The sequence below is a fragment of the Tupaia chinensis genome, unplaced genomic scaffold (genome assembly GCF_000334495.1).
Source record: "Tupaia chinensis unplaced genomic scaffold, TupChi_1.0 Scaffold000119_2, whole genome shotgun sequence".
In the NCBI taxonomy this organism is placed as follows: Eukaryota; Metazoa; Chordata; class Mammalia; order Scandentia; family Tupaiidae; genus Tupaia; species Tupaia belangeri.
The window spans coordinates 168,096-183,945 of NW_006159586.1; the positions used below are offsets into that span (position 1 = coordinate 168,096).

At 47.8% G+C, this 15,850-nt stretch overlaps 1 pseudogene; it reads left to right on the top strand.

The window, feature by feature from the left end:
• Nucleotides 1–9,981: 9,981 nt before the first annotated feature.
• On the top strand, nucleotides 9,982–10,667 carry LOC106734463 (zinc finger protein 32 pseudogene; annotated as a pseudogene).
• The last annotated feature ends 5,183 nt before the right edge of the window (nucleotides 10,668–15,850 follow it).

Genomic DNA, 15,850 nt, shown 5'->3' on the forward strand with positions numbered 1-15,850 from the left:
GCTGCCTCACTAACAACACTAAATAACACTCTGAGACCATGTCTCCAGTCTCTGTTTCTTCTGGTGCCTGGAAATAAGCAATGCTTCACTGGAGTTGAAGATAAATGTGCAATTTATTCATTCGATATTGATTGAGTGCTTACAATGTGCCAGGTACTATTTTAGGCGTTGAATCTGAAATCCAAAACTAAATCAGGAAGATGTCAGTGGCATCAGCCAGAAAGAGATTAAGCCATATTTCCCCAATATTTTCTCTGCTTGCTCTAGTAACATATGGGATATTGCTGTGGCCAGGCACTGTGCTAGACACCTTTTATTGGCAGAGGGGTCATGAGCTCACCAGAGAAAGAGAGGGAGACAGAGATAGGAGAAAGAGAGAGAGAGAGAGAAAGCACCCCCCCCAACAGGGTGTGGTCGTGCCACGATCCTTTTCCCTCTACTTGTCCATCCTGTCAGGATTTGGGGCACACATGCACGCACACATGCCTAGTGTGCTTTTCAAGCTGCTAGGGCTGGAATGTGGGGTTCAGCTCCTGCTCTTTAAGCGCTACACTTAACTGCTTCATTGTGGGTCACATCCTACAATTGGTTTGCCCACTTGAGGCAGTATCAATCCCATTGTGTAAATGAAGACATCGAGGCTCACAGACTTAAAACCTTTCCCACAATAACAGACTAGTAACGATAAGAACTCTGACACCCGCCCCATCCCTTTGCCAGGTCTTGAGTACCTCTCCTTCAGAGAAGACGACGATGTGATCTGCAAGGGGGAGATGCTGCATTTGTTCAGCCAGTCAGTCAGGCAGACGGCTCAGTGAAGGAATAAGTAACTGACCACCTAGTTGATCAACACGTGGGATTCGTTTCATCTTTTTTGGAGCCCGCCAGAGGCAAGGCCCCCACTAGGCTCAGGGATGTGAGACTGGAGAAGACTGTGCTTGCCCAGGGCACTCGGAGTGAAGGCATTGAAAATAGATGACCAGCAGCCAACGTGACAGGGTTATGTTTGGTGTATGTACAGGGTGCCATGGCACCGAGGGGAGGGCTAGTTTGATGTGGACTTGGGAGGTGCAGAGATAGGTAGAGACTGAGAGCTTCACAACCGAGGTGATATTTTACCTGGATTTTAAGAGCAAGGCTTAGGAAAAGAGCACGAAGGTTTCTCAAACAGTTCAATGGAAATCACCACATGACCCAGCAGTGCCTTTCCAAGAACAGTATCCAGGAGAATTGGATAAAGGAACTCAAACAGACATTTGCATACCATGCCCACTGCAGCATTGCTGATGAGAGCAAAAGGTGTTCCTCAACAGATGAAGGGACCAAGTGTGGTGTAAGCAAACAATGGAATATTATTCAGCTGTAAAAAGGAATGCGATTTTGACACGTGCCGCAACATGGATAAATCTTGAAGATATTATACAACGTGAAGTAAGCCAGATACAAAAGGATAAATATTTTGATTCCACTTATATGAGGTCCATAGAATAGGCAAGTTCATAGAGCTAGAAAGCAGATGCATTGGTGGAGGTGAGGTAGGGCAGGATGAGGTGACTAATGGTTACAGGCTTTCCGTTTGAGGTGATGAAAAGTTCTGGAAATAGTGGTATGGTTAACCTGTTGTCAATGGACCGAATATGAATGTGCATATACTTAAGGTAATGTACACTTAAAATGGTACATTTTAGGGGCCAGCAGGTGGCAGGGAGGTTAATGTGCTGTACTCTCACATGTACAGCTCCAGTTCAAGTCCTGGACCTGGCAGTTTGAAAATCATGCCGAGCGCATGTGCGAGCATGCCCAAAATCCCGAGAGGAGAAGGGATTGAGGCATGGTCATCCTCCTAGGAGGTGATTTCTTACTTTCCCTCTCTTCTGTCTATCTCTCTCTGGCAAATGCATATGCTCTATGGCAAAAATAAATAAATAAATAAATAAATAAATAAATAAATAAATAAACAAACAAACAGTACATTTTATGTTACACACGGTTGACTATTACCAATAGGATAAAACAAAACAAGAAAGTATGGCTCAGATCTGCCCAGGTGGAGGAGATGTCGCACCCTCCATCAGGAATTGTAGAGAAACAAAAGAAATGTGGACACAGCATGGGCCTTGAGGAAGCAGAGTGGGTGAAGAGAAGTTAAGATCATTTGCAAATAAAAACCCATGGCTGGCTTAGCCTCATGCTGGGGCATAAGGGCAAGGTGAGCTCAGGGCCAGCAAGGGTCACAGGCATGAGCAGTGGGAATCTGGGAGGACTTCCTGTTGGAGGGATGAACCAAAGCGCCACAGTAAATTCAAACCCCTTCAGAGGCAGGCAGGAAATGAGATATGTGAGCCACTTGGGGAGTAAGATCATAGGAAGTGGAGTTTTAGAGACAGAGAGAGAGGGAAAGTACCCCTCAGTGGGGCACCCTTAGCCACCATGCCACCTGTTGGCCCAATATTTTACCTGGATTTAAGAGCAAAGCTCAGGAAAACAGCATGGAGGTTTCTCAAGCAGTTCGTGTAAATCACCACGTGACCCAGCATACCATGACCCTTTCTCCTCCACTTCTCTGTCCTGTCAGGATCCCAGGCACACACACGTGTACCTAGAGTGTCTTTCAAATCCCCAGAGCTGGGATTTGAACCATGGTCGCCTTATAGGCTCTGGCCCCCTTTGAGCAGTGCGTAATTGCTGTGCTAGGGGATTGGCCTGTGCAGGCTTCCAAATAAAACCCCAACAGAACAAGTGCTGTGCTGTCAGCCGCATGACAGCCCCCACCTCTGCTGCTCTCCAAACCTGGGGCTCGGGCTGCCGGGATGGGCCTGCTTGTCCCCTGTGCTCACGTGTCAGGTAACCCCCAGGTGTCTCGTGATCATTTGGCGCTCTGGCCTGTGTGGGGACTGAGGACTCGCCCGTGAAGCCTTGTTGGAAGCACCTGGTATGATTATGTCCTTTCAGTCTCTGACAAGACCTCAGATACTTTCTCTTTAGCCATTACTGCTGTGACGACAAAGTCCTCTGGATTTAAGAATTCAATTGTCAGGGTGTTGGAGCAGCCAGAGACTCTAGGGCATGTCAGGAGGAACCCCCAAATCCGTAGATGTACAAAAGGGACCCAGAAAAACAGTCAGAGGAAGTAGGGAGCCCCTTGCTAGCAGACGTAGTCTCACAAGTGGCTGGGAGACCATTTGTGGGGGAGGCTCCTATGAGGATTATCTTCCTGAGCTAGAGAATGGAATGGACTTTGGATCAGTCTCTCCTGGCTCTGACAGTCCCTGAGCCAAGGCCCTCTACGAAGCCACTCTCAGTGGACAGCCGCTCATTTCCCTATTCATTAAATTCAAACACTCCCATCTGGCTCCGCTTTGGAGCAGTTATTATTGGTAATCAGCCGACAATTCTTCCCTAATGATGTAACCTAAGCACATTGTGGGATGAAGCCTGGCCCAGATCTACCTTGCAGGTGACATCCCCAGGAGGCCTGGCTGGGCTCTGACCCCCTCCCACCCCCACTGTCCCACAGAGGCTGAGGTTCAGCATGAAGCCTTTCCCTCTACTTCCCTTGGTTGGTTCCTAGACCAGCCTTAGCAATCAGCAGTGGCCTCTGCCTGGCCCAAATGCGAAATGCTCTCTTTACAGGCGAGGCATTGGACCCAAGGCACCGGGACTGCCCACATGCCTCAGACCCTCCAGAAGTGCAGTGTCAGATTTCACCGCATTGCAGGGGACCCAGAAAGTGGAGAGGAGACGGGGCTCTGGGTGTGAATTCAGCCGACTTGTGGCTATGCTAAGGAGGGCCCGGCTGGCTCTCCCTGAGCTGTGGGAAGGCTCAGCTTCTAGACCTGGACAGATAAAAAGGGGCCTCGGGCGTCACCAACTCTCACTGCTTTCTCCTCCCTTCCTCAACCTGATGACATATTTTAAAACAGAACAATGCTTTAACCCAAAGGAACCAGGGATGGTGGCATTTAAGACTCCGTGCCTGATACAGGGAGAGAGTTGAGAGGATGGTGCGGAAATCCTGGGCCCTCATGCTCCACTGTAAAGTGAGGCCACCCCTCTAACCAGGTGTGCGGCCAGCCTTGCCTCTGGGGACCAGGGCAGAGAGCGGCCTGTGCAATGACCTGAGCTAGGACGCACACCTGGTGCGTGACTACTGAGCCTTGTGTCCTGGACTGGGGCTCAGTATCCTCACCTCTCAGAGCTTCACTTTCTTTGCTCATGAGAGGAGGCCCACAGAGCCTCCAGGCCTACTGCAGCAGGTGTGGCGAGCCGCACGCGGGAAGGCGTGGGGCCGCGCTGACACGAATAGGTGTTCCTGCCACGGGTCTCACTTCACGTCTTTGGACACCTTGGGGCCCATCTCCAAAAGGATGACTCACCTAATACGAACAGACAAGTTCATTGCGGGCCGAGCAGACACCAGCTGCAAAGTTGGAAAGTAGGTTGAGCCACAACAGGATCAAAATGCCTGTTTTTTTAAAAACCCAAATCCTCAGTTCTCCTTGAATTAGAAATGTCTTTTGTTCTCCCTCAGCAGGCTTCAGGGCTGCAGAGCCAGGAGAAGTAGAAGTGTTCTTCAGGTCACTCCCTTGCTCAAGAACACATCCTGGCTCCCCACTGCCATTACATGGGCGTTGAACAGCTCCTGATGCCTGCTGGGTGCAGAGCAGACACCAGGCAGCCCTCGCGCTCACCGCTGTGTTAATTATCTGCATGAAATGCTCGGAGATGTGGTGCCAGGATCTCAGGGACTGGGGCCTGGGACCTGCCTTATAAACAAGTTCTCCCTATGGTAGGCTGTGCGGCAGGGATGCCCTGTAACCGCTATGTGTCCACCCCTCACCCAGCCCCATCCAACATGGAGGGAGCGCTGAGGCAAAATGAGAGAACCGAGGCGCTCAGGTAAGGTTGGAACGTCTGCATTGCCTGTAGGGTTTCTCCTCCGTGTACCACTCCCAGGGGCAGCTGCCTGAGCTTCTTTCCCTCTGCTTTCCCCTTCCTGGTGCTGTTCTTTAGCTGCATTAAAGTGGCGTCCTGTCAAAACCAGAACCCTGAACAAAGTTTTGCATCACAGCCAAAACACATCACCTCTGTCTAGTGCCCACATGGGCAGGAAATCAGTGATCATGTGGCAATTTTACACCTGGTTGCAAGTAGGAGAAAGCTGTAAAATGATAATGATTTCAATGAGACAAATTTAACCTTTTTCCTGTTGTAAAGAAGTCATAGGGACGTTGTCTGGTGTCTAGTGAAGTGGCTTCATGAAATTTATGGAATCCAGGCGCTTTCAAACTTGCCTTTTTACCATCTATAGTAAGTACTTTCTACATTATGGTTCTGTATGGCTGCTCCAGCTCCAGCCCTTACACCCATCTTCCAGTGAGCACAAATGATAAAAAGGAGAAGGAAGGTTCACCTCCTCACTGTAGAGAATGTTACATGTCACACATGAACTTCTGCTTATAACCTACTGGTCAGAACTTAGGTACATGGCTACTCTTGACTGCAAAGGACTCTGGGAAATGTAGTCTTCATTCCAGGTGGTCAAAAGTCAGAGGTTGGGAACCAGCAGTTAGCGTAATGGCTATGTCGCTGGACTCCCACGTAGTTGACCGCAGTTCGCGTCCTGGACCCGGTGACTTAGAACTCACGCCGGGCGCGTGTGTGTGCGTGCCCAAGATCCCGAAAGGAGAATGGAAGAGAAGGGATTGCAGTGTGACCATCCCCCCAGGGGGTGATTTCTTGCTTTCTGTCTCTATGTCTCTCTCTGTCTGTATGGCGAGCGCACGCGCCCTATAGCGAAAACCTCTCCAAAAAAAAAAAGTCAGAGGTTGTATTATCAAGGAGGAAGGGAGGACAGATCATGGGGGCACTCTGTGACACCACTGCAGTCTTCCTTGCTCTGTGGCTGTTTGCTATGGCAATCCCTATATGTCAGGTGATTTGTGAATATATGTAACTGCCTCCTGTCTAGGAAGGGCAAAGGCTGAGGACATGTGGAAAAGTTAGAAGTTTAGAATCAGATATTTAGAAAGGGATTGAGAGGAAAACTTGCCTTTTCAAGGATTCCTTTGAATGGTGTCACTTTGGAACAATTGGATTAGGGACCATCTTTGGACTTTTAGGTCATCATAAACAAAGGAGAGCCTATAGAACATTCTTCTCCCTGGCTAAAAATGGCAGGTGTGTTCTTGGTTCCTCCTTTACACTCATGCTCTCAGGATCAACATGCTACTCCTAAGCCTGACTTGCAACCCCACCTACCTGATTTCCCACCCACATTTGCTTGCAATTTGATAATAGATTACTCGTATTGGTCACCGTGCTCCAGTGCTCAGAAAACGCCAAGGCTCCCCACTGCCTGCCAGATAATCTTCTGATTTCTTCAGCAGGTGTATGCACACACATACACGTGCACACACATTCTTTCCTATATTGCATAAAATACAACCGTTTCCTTACCTCACCCTGGGTCTCCATATACACTGTAACCAGGCCTGCTTTAGGAGGTGCAGCAGGTGTCCACTTGCCACTGCCAGGGAAGACTTGTCTTGGCTGACTGAAAGAAGGAGAGATAGGTGAAGCAGAGTCACTCCGGCAATGCACAGATCTGCCAGGAGCAGCGACAGCCACTGCTTCCTCCGAGCAGAAGCAGAGCTGGCCAGCCCACAGATCTGTGAGAATAAATGCTTGTTGAGTGACACGGGGATTTTGTAATTATTTACGATACAATATTTTTGTAGCAATAGCTAACTAATCAATTTGACTAGACTGGCCTTTTCCTGAACCTCCCTCCATAGTTTCAGGGCTTCTTTTAGGGTACAATTTTGACAGGTTGGATAATCCTTATCCAGATGCTTGGGGCCACATGTTTTCAGATTTTGGATGTTTTTGGATTTGGAATATTTGCATATAATTACGAGGTATCTTGTGGATGGGACCCAAGTGTAAACACGCAGTCCGTTTATGTCTCACCTATGTCTTACAGGTATTTTACACAGTATCTTTATACCGCAGAGTTTTCCTGTGACCTGTCATATAAGGTCAGGTGTACATTTTTCACTTGTGACATCGTATAAGTTTCAAATTTTGGAGCACTTTGGATTTTGGAGTTTTGGGTTAGGAATGCCCAACCTGAACCTTCAGTTAGGATTGGGTTTGCTGTGAACATAGGGGCTGAAGTCACAGTAGTGAAAACAAAGAGTATTTTTCTCTCACACCCAGAATATGGAGTGGACAAGCTGTCTCTGCAACTGTGGGTGGTGAGCTGGAGCCATCTGAGCTCCTGAGGACTTTATGCAGCAGAGCAGAGAGTGTCCCCGGGGATGAGTGGGAACTGAAATGCGGCCTGGGTCCTGGCCTAGGGCTGGGTCCAATGTGAGGAGAAGCACTGTTTTCCAAGTTGCTCACCTGGAGAAAATATCTTTCTTGTACTTACAGAATGCAAGGGTACATGCTAGCTGTCTTGTTTTGTTTTGTTTTGTCTTTTTACTTCTATTTTTGAAAAATTTCAAATTTAAACAAAAGTAGAAAGAATAATATAATGAACCTTCATGTATCCTTTGTCCATTTTCCCACAATTATTAACCCAATGCCAATCGAGTTTCCTCTCTACCCTTACTTACCCCTTCCCTTTACATTGGTGAGAACCTTCTAGACATCATTTAATATCATCTGTAAAGCATCTGTAAACACAGGGGCTCTTTGTGTGTTCTTCTAACAAAAACCCCAACCATTTTATAATATCACTAATATCAGGTCAGTGCGTGTGTGCCCCCAATTACTTGTATAGTTTATTTGTTCTAAGTACATTTCATACAAGTCTGACCACTGCGTTTGATTGATAGACCCTGTAGGCCATGTAGGTTTTGCCTCCTTTTTTCACCTCATAATGTAGTTTGTGAAGAAATGATGGGTTGTCCTGTGGAATTTCTATAATCTGGACCTTGCTGATTGCATTCCAGTAGAATCTTATAATGCATTTTCCCATTTCCTGTGCTTCTTAGCAGTTGATAAGTAGATCTAGAGGTTTGATCTGGTTCCGGTTTCATGTTCTAGAAAGACTACCTCCTCCGTATTGGTATGCTTCACCAGGGGACAAGTCCATCTGTCCTGCAGTCTCTCCGTTGGTGATAATAGCAGCCATTGACAGTCATTGCCCAGAGCTAGTGTTTCGTTAACTTGATGCTCTTACTGTACCATTTCTTCTCTAGAAATTTCTCCTCATTAAATATTTCATTATCTCAAAAATAATGGTGTTTGTATAGGACAGGCAGGATACATCCTTGATCCTTCCTCTTTATTTACCAATCCCTAGCATCCTCTAAATGAACTTCATCTTCAAAAAAGGCCCTCCCACCACAATCCTATTTCCATCTCTTTTCCTAGAACTTAATCCCAGAATCATTTCTCTGCTTGGGAGTCTGGGATCTTCAGCATGTGATCCGGGCAGGAGCTACGATGCTTCCCCTACTACATGGTGGACCCTGAAAACCTGCTCATTTCCTGTTGGCCTACCCTTGTTTAAGGGCTGATTTGGCTTCATTAACTTGAACCCCTGACGCTTCCTGGCTCACAGTGCTCTGCTCAGTGACTGCGTCTTGAGCTCATGAGTAGATGGTGCAGTCCCACTGCTCCTATGCACTCCACGTCTCGGGTCCTCAGTAGCACAAGGATGCTGACAACCTCCCCCCAGTTGCTGCTGCCCCCCACCCCCTTCCCTCTCCCTCTTTTCTCTCCTCCTTCTCTCAATTTCCTCTCTCTAGCTCCTCTTTCTTCTACATTTACTTCTGGGCCTTTGTTCATGTTCTGCCTCCTCATTCACTACCTCCCATGCATTCTCAGTCTATTTAACATGGACCCATGTCCATGGTCCTATGTCCATGGTCCTCACCTTCCCTGGTCCTCTGGAAGGAATTTTTGAGTATTCAACTCACCTTGACTTCTGTTTGACTCACCATCATCTGTGGAGATGTACAGCCTCTCGCGCTCTCTCTTTTATTTTTTCTATCACACACACACACACACACACACACACACACACAGACCCCCAACAGCATCTTCACACCATGATTTACCCCAGGTGTCAACCAGCCCTGGGCCTGGCATACTCAGGACCTTTCCTGCGTAGGTGGAGGTATGTTGCTGCTGTGCCACTGCCTGGCCCCATGGCAGCCCATCTTGATCGCCTCTTACTTTCTCGTGTTCATGTCCTGACTCCCCAGGGGACCGTAGGTGCTGGGGCTGTGCCCGTCTCCACAGCAGGTTGCAGCTACTATCCTCGCCACGTTTAGCACAGGGCTGTTGTGACACCAGTCACAGTGGGTTCATTGACTGAAGCACAGCTGTTTTGTGAAGATTTTGAAAGCTGTGTCTACTTGATGCCAACACAACATGGAGGAGAGCAGGAATTCTTGGGGCATTTTTGATGTCTGCATGACTAATGAGGTGAATTTGTTTTCATTTGGTGGTTAAAGGGTAACGGTAGTCGGGGCCAGCAGGTGACCATGGTTGAAGTCCCAGACCTGGTGGCTTGCTTTCTCACTCTCCCCTTCTGTCTGTCTGTCTCTCTCTGATCAAATTGGAAAATAGGCCCACCACTCCGGTGATTTAAGCAGCCTGCCGGCCAGTGCGCCCCAGTAAGACTGGCCGGCCGGGGGGCGCTGCATGCGACTGTCGTCCTCCTGTGACCCTGGCCTCTCTGGACCCTGATGGGGATCGCCGGGAGGGGAGAGGCTGGCGGCCCGCACAGAGTGGCCCAGTGGACTGGAGAGTGGGACGCCAAGCTGCAGGACCAGGGTGGGCCTGGGCTTGGGCCTGAGGTGGGGGAAAGGTCTGCGTGAGCAACTGGGCCCCTGGACCTGCTGTGGCCGGGCTGTGCGTAGGCAGGCCCCACCCTGGCCAGGGTAGTTGAGGCCACCGGTGCTCAGGAACAGCCCATGGAAGAATCACATGAAGGGGTGGTGACTAAGGATGTAAAGCAGGAGTGGACATGTTTGGATTTCCAACAGTTACCCTGCTGGACTGTCATGGAAGATACGCCCAGAATGTAGCATTTTTCAGTGAATGTGATGACAGACGCCCACCACAATATGATCACTCTGAGGCCACAGGATCCTCAAGCTGGGATTTCCAGAATTCTTTCAGAAGAGAGAAGCTGGAACAAAAATCCCCAGATTTTAACACACTACAGGAAGATTCACCTGGAGTGAAACAGAAGGTCTATGAATGCCAAGAATGTGGAAAATCTTTCTGGCAAAAAGGTAGTCTAACATTATACGGAAGAATCCATACTGGTCAAAAGCCTTGTGGATGCACCCACTGTGGAAAAAGCTTCAGGGCCAAAGGCAATCTTGTGACACATCAGTGAATACACACAGGAGAGAAGCCGTATCAGTGCATGGAGTGTGGGAAAAGCTTTAGTCAACAAGGTAGTCTGGCTGTCCATGAGACTCCACACTGGACAGAAACCCTACGAGTGGGCTATTTGTCAGAGGAGCTTCAGGAACCAAAGTAACCTTGCTGTTCACAGAAGAGTTCACAGCGGCGAGAAGCCCTACAGATGTGATCAGTGTGGAAAAAGCTTCACCCAGAGAGGGAGTCTGGCTGTGCACCAACGAAGCTGCTCACAAAGGCTCACCCTTTGACCACTCTTCAAAGGAAGTTCATTTTATGAAGAATACAACATTACCTGAGATCAAACAACCTATCAGATTCTATGGAATTAATGGAGAATCTTTTGAGAAAGACCTTCACTGGGTAGGGCAAACTGACTTCTCCTTTCCCCCAAATGAGTATGAAAAATAAATATCTTGTTTACTATCATTATTAAAAAAAGGAAGAACCAAAAAAGGAATAACAATGATAATATGATAACAAATAAAATTAAAAATAAATCTTTTTTAAAAAAAGGTAATGGTGGTCATACCCTAAATCTGAGGTTGGGCTCTTAAGAGTTATTCTCAAAACAGATGCTTCTGGGCCCCAGAAACATGATGCCCTATAGAAACCTTGCTGCAGGTGGGTCACTGTGCAGTCAAGAGAGTGAGGAATCGAAGTGCAGGTCCGGGATCCAGATGACAGAGCTAGCTCCACCTTGTAGGACCATGTTTCTCATTTTGGATCAGGAATTATAGCTCAACCTCTGCTTCTCACATTTTATACTTTTTCTTTAAAAATTATTATTTTATTTAGCTTTACTTATCTATTTATTTCTTTTAATTTGGCCAGAGAGGAACAGAGAGAGAGCGAGGATGAGAGCAAGAGAGAGAGAGAGAGAGAGAGAGAGAATGTGAGAAAACAAGCTACCAGATCTGGGACTCAAACCATGGTTGGCCATGTGGGAGTCCAGCGCCCTTAACCACCACACCACCTGCTGGCCCCCCTCACATTTTATGCTTTTTGAGTCTAACATGCTAAGTATGTAAACATGGCAAGGGATGGGAAGAGCATACAAAGAAAAACCCTCCAATCGGGGCTGGCAAGTGGCGTGGTGGCTAAAGGCGCTGGACTCCCACATAGCCGACCACAGTTCAAGTCTCAAACCTAGTGGCTTGCTTTCTCACTTCCTCTCTCTCTCTCTCTCTGTCTCTCTCTGATCAAACTGGAAAATAATGATGATGATAATAATAAATAAAGTTAAATAAAATAATTCTTAAAAAAACCCCTCCAATGAATAGAATATCTCTACAAGTCTTTCTAATCGCAGAAATCTGCTTTATTGTACTTCTTTGGACTTTAACTCATGGGAAGAGGAGTAATAAATACTCATCTCAGCCTAATGGAAAAGAAATAGGAAATAGGAGTAGCACTAGGCTGTGTGCTAGGAAATAGAGGTTCCAGTTTTTTTTTTTTGGGGGGAGAGGGTTTTGTCATAAGGTGTGTGTACTCACTGGAGAGAGACAGTGAGAGGGAAAGTGAGCAATCACCTCTCGGGGGGAATGGCTGCACTGCAATCCCTTCTCCATTTCCTCTCTGGATTCTGGGCATACATGCCACAAGCCTGGCGTGATTGTAAAACTGCCAGGTTCAGGAATTGAACTGCGGTCTGCAATGTGGGAGTCCAACACCTCAACCACCACGCCACCTGCTGGCCCCAGGATTCTAGTTCTAACTTGGCCAAGGACAGCTGTGACCTTGCTCATAATCCTGTTTCTGAGTCTCAGTTTCCTCATCCATAAAACAAGAGATAGGAAGACGGTAACTATTTCTTTTGTGGAGATTCCAGTGTATTGAGGCTTCTAGAATTCTCTGTATCATTTACACACTGCATAACTATGTTCTTATTTGATCCTCATGGGAAACCTACGATGCAGGTCTGGCAGGAGCTATTATTACCTCTATTAGGCAGCCAGGGATGTTAAAGTTGAGGAATATATTCTGCTTGCCCAAGATTTTGTTAAAAATGAAACTCTTCCTCCTAATCTATAGTAATTTCTTCTTCCCTGGGACGTGTGCCTGTGTGTAGATGTTGGTATATTGTGAGCATGGGCATCTGTCAAGTTTCTCTGATGTGTGAGTATGAAAGTTGCAATTACCAGGCACACTCTACCTGTTCTTTGCTGATGGCTTTGGTCTTTGGTCTGGTAGATGTTCTGGGTTATGGTATAATTTACAATAAATGAGTTAACTAGGACATCGTAAATGGCGACAGGAGGGAAAAAGGTGGTGGGCAAGGGGAGATGAACAGGTAAGCAGCTGGGTACTATTCTGTATACCCCACAATACTAACTCATCTGGTCCTCCCCTTAGAGCTCTGAGGAAGGTTGCTATCACCATGCCCATTTCACAGACCTTGAAACCAAGGCTGAGAGAAGATAAATAACTTGCCCGAGGTAGTATTTAGAGCCAGAATGTGAAACAAGGCAATCTGATCTCCAAGTTTGTATTCTAACCACTCTTCTGTCAAGGTCAGATTGCATAAGATTAAAATAAAAATCCACTCCAAGCTAGCATGTTTGCAGAGGAATTGGCATATTATATATTGTCAACGGCACTGACAATGGATTTAATCCTTTTATAAAGTAGTATGTGGCAGGAGCAATAATATTTTCTATACTTGTCATCTGAGGAATGGTCAGTTTAGGAGTCTGTTTTGAGCTTTTAGTTCAACCAAAGGGAGAAGCTATATGTATGAAGAAGCTGATTGTATAATCTGTAATAATGAAAACCTAGGAGCAAATTTAGTGCCTTAGAATAAAATATGATTAATAATTTCACAACATGGTCACTTGTGGGAATAAATATGAAAATATTTAAAATGATAATCACAAAGCCCACATTAAATTATGGAAAAATGTTTCCAACACAATGTTAAGTTTAAACAGCAGCATTAAAAAAATTTAGAGGTTATGATGACAACTCTGATACCTATGCGTATTGGCAAAGACTGAAATTGAACAGGAAAAATTGGGGCCAGCAGGTGGCATGGTGGTTAAGGGTGCTGGGCTCCCACATGGCCAACAGTGGTTTGAGTCCCAGACCTGGCAGCTTGCTTTCTCACTTTCCCTCTCTCTCTTGCTCACTCTGTCTTTCTCTGGTTAAATTAAAATAAATAAAGTTAAATAAAATAATTTTTAAAAAAGAACAGGAAAAATCTAGTAGTTAGGTGTTAAAGTCTTTTCTTTTCAGGACTGGCAGGAGGTATGGTGGTTAAAGCATTGGACTCCCACATGACCGACTACAGTACAAGTCCTGGGCCTGACGGCTTGTTTTCTCACTGTCCCTCTCTGTATGTGTCTCTCTGGTCAAGTTTAAAAATAATAATAGTAAATAAAATTAAATAATTAATTCCTTAAAAATATATATTTTTCTTTAGTGATGGCATTATGTTTACTTAACAGATAATGAAATAGGAAAGATGGGTGGGTTGAAGAAGTGGGTTCAAATGATAGTTTGGGTTGAAGCTTGGGAACTGTAGGTGGCTGTCTTCATCCCTAAGTTCTGTGGGGGACGGATGGGGCAGAGGGACTGAGCCTGAGGGATCCACGTGCTTGTGGGAGGGGAAGCGGTGCCCCGAGATTGCTGAGAACACAGCACTACCTCCGTAAAGCTGGTCTGTGGCTCTCCCTTTGTTCTCTTCTCCTTTGCCTCCTCACCTCTCCCAGTCTTCATTCAAGACTCTGAAGTCTTAGAAGTCACTGCTGGAGTCAACCCCAACTGTTGTCCCCATCCACCTCCCCCGGTGGGCTGGGTGCCTCTCCCAGGTGCCCTCTCCCTGTACCCTAGACCTACCACTCTACCTGGCAGGCTCCACGGTGATTGCCTGTTGGTGTCTCAGGTGGACCTGCATCATCTCCCCCACCTGATTCAAGCATGGCATGCGTTAAATGAACAGTCCTCCTTTTCTTCCGCTCTAAGAGGGGGGCAGGTGGGGTTGGATCAGATTCCTTCCAACTCTGCACACTGTGATTTTACCACTTAATTTTCATCAGACTAATTAAATGAAGGAACCACTGGGTTTTGAAGAGAATTCCCAATGTAGAAAATGTGGTCTTGTCTTTCTGCCTTGGGGGACGGATCCCCTCAGCATTTTCTTTTTCTTTTTTTGGAGAGTTTTTTGGGTATAGGGTGCGTGCGCTGGCCAGAGACAGAGAGACAGAAAGTGAGAAATCACCCCCCAGGGGGGGATGGCCATCCCTTCTCCTCCATTCTCCTCTCAGGATCTTGGGCACGGGCTCACGCCGGGCCTGAGTTTTAAGCCACCTTGTCCAGGACGCGAACAGCGGTCGACTACATGGGAGTCCAATGACATAGCCATTACGCTAACTGCTGGTCCCATCCCCTCAGCATTTTCTGGCCTTGGTGTAGACTGTGGGCCTGTCTTTGGGTTGCCCTGGAAGTCCTCACAGCAGGTCTGCGGGAGTGTGTGAACACAGTGGTAGCCGGACAGCTGACGACAGGGCTCTGGGCTTCCTTCTTGTATCTTATTTGTATGCAGCTCTCTTGTACCTGGCTGGTCAGCCGCCGGCCACATGTGATACAGTAGTTGTGCCTCAAGTGTGAATCTGCAGGAGCCTTGGAGCCCTGATGTCACATATTGGCCTGGCAGCAGTGAAAGTGGGTGTGTCTGTGCACATGGCTGGCTGTGCCTGCGTCAGAGCAGGGTGAGCGTGGCCCTGGGTTTTCTAGCAGCCAGTCTCCGGTACGGACCGTGTGCACATACTTCAGTGAATGACTCCTGGTTTTCAGTTCAGCAAATGCTTATCCTGCGCTTTGTGCTCTGCAGGAGCAACAGCAGTGCCTCAGGCAGGCACCTGGGGGTGTGCATGTCTTACCTGTGTCTGCATTGTGTGTCTTCTCTGTGTGTCTTTGGGAATGAGTTCTTGGCACGTGACCTGCGTTAACGAGGCGTTTGGTGTGTGCAGGTCTGTGTGACAGTGCCTGAGTTCTGTTTGCGGCTGCTGGCTTCCTTTCCAGCTTCACTTGTGGCTGCAGTCTCTGCACGTGCGCCAGCCTCCATGCGCACGTCCCCGTGTGACCTGTGCGCGGTGTGCAGGGACCTCTGGGTCGTGTGCACTTCCTGTGCTCGTGCCCGGTTCTGCACTAAGGAACGCACCTCCACATGTCTGAGTGCACGTCTTTCTCCATGTGTGCACGTTCCGTGTGCACACTGCCTGTGTCTGTGTGCAGGGGTGCTGCTCTCTCTCTCTCTCTCTTTCTCTCTCTCTCTCTCTCTCTCTCGCGCGCGCGCGTTCCGGCTCGCGAGTGGCCGGCCAGGGATCCAAGCCGGGCTCCACGCGCCCCGTGGGGCTGACCCCTCCCCTCCGCGCCCCGCAGCGGGCTTCGGCGATTGGCCGCCCGCTCCCTCTAGCCGTCACCCCTCCCTCCCCCAGCCACTCGCGCCCCCGCCCTC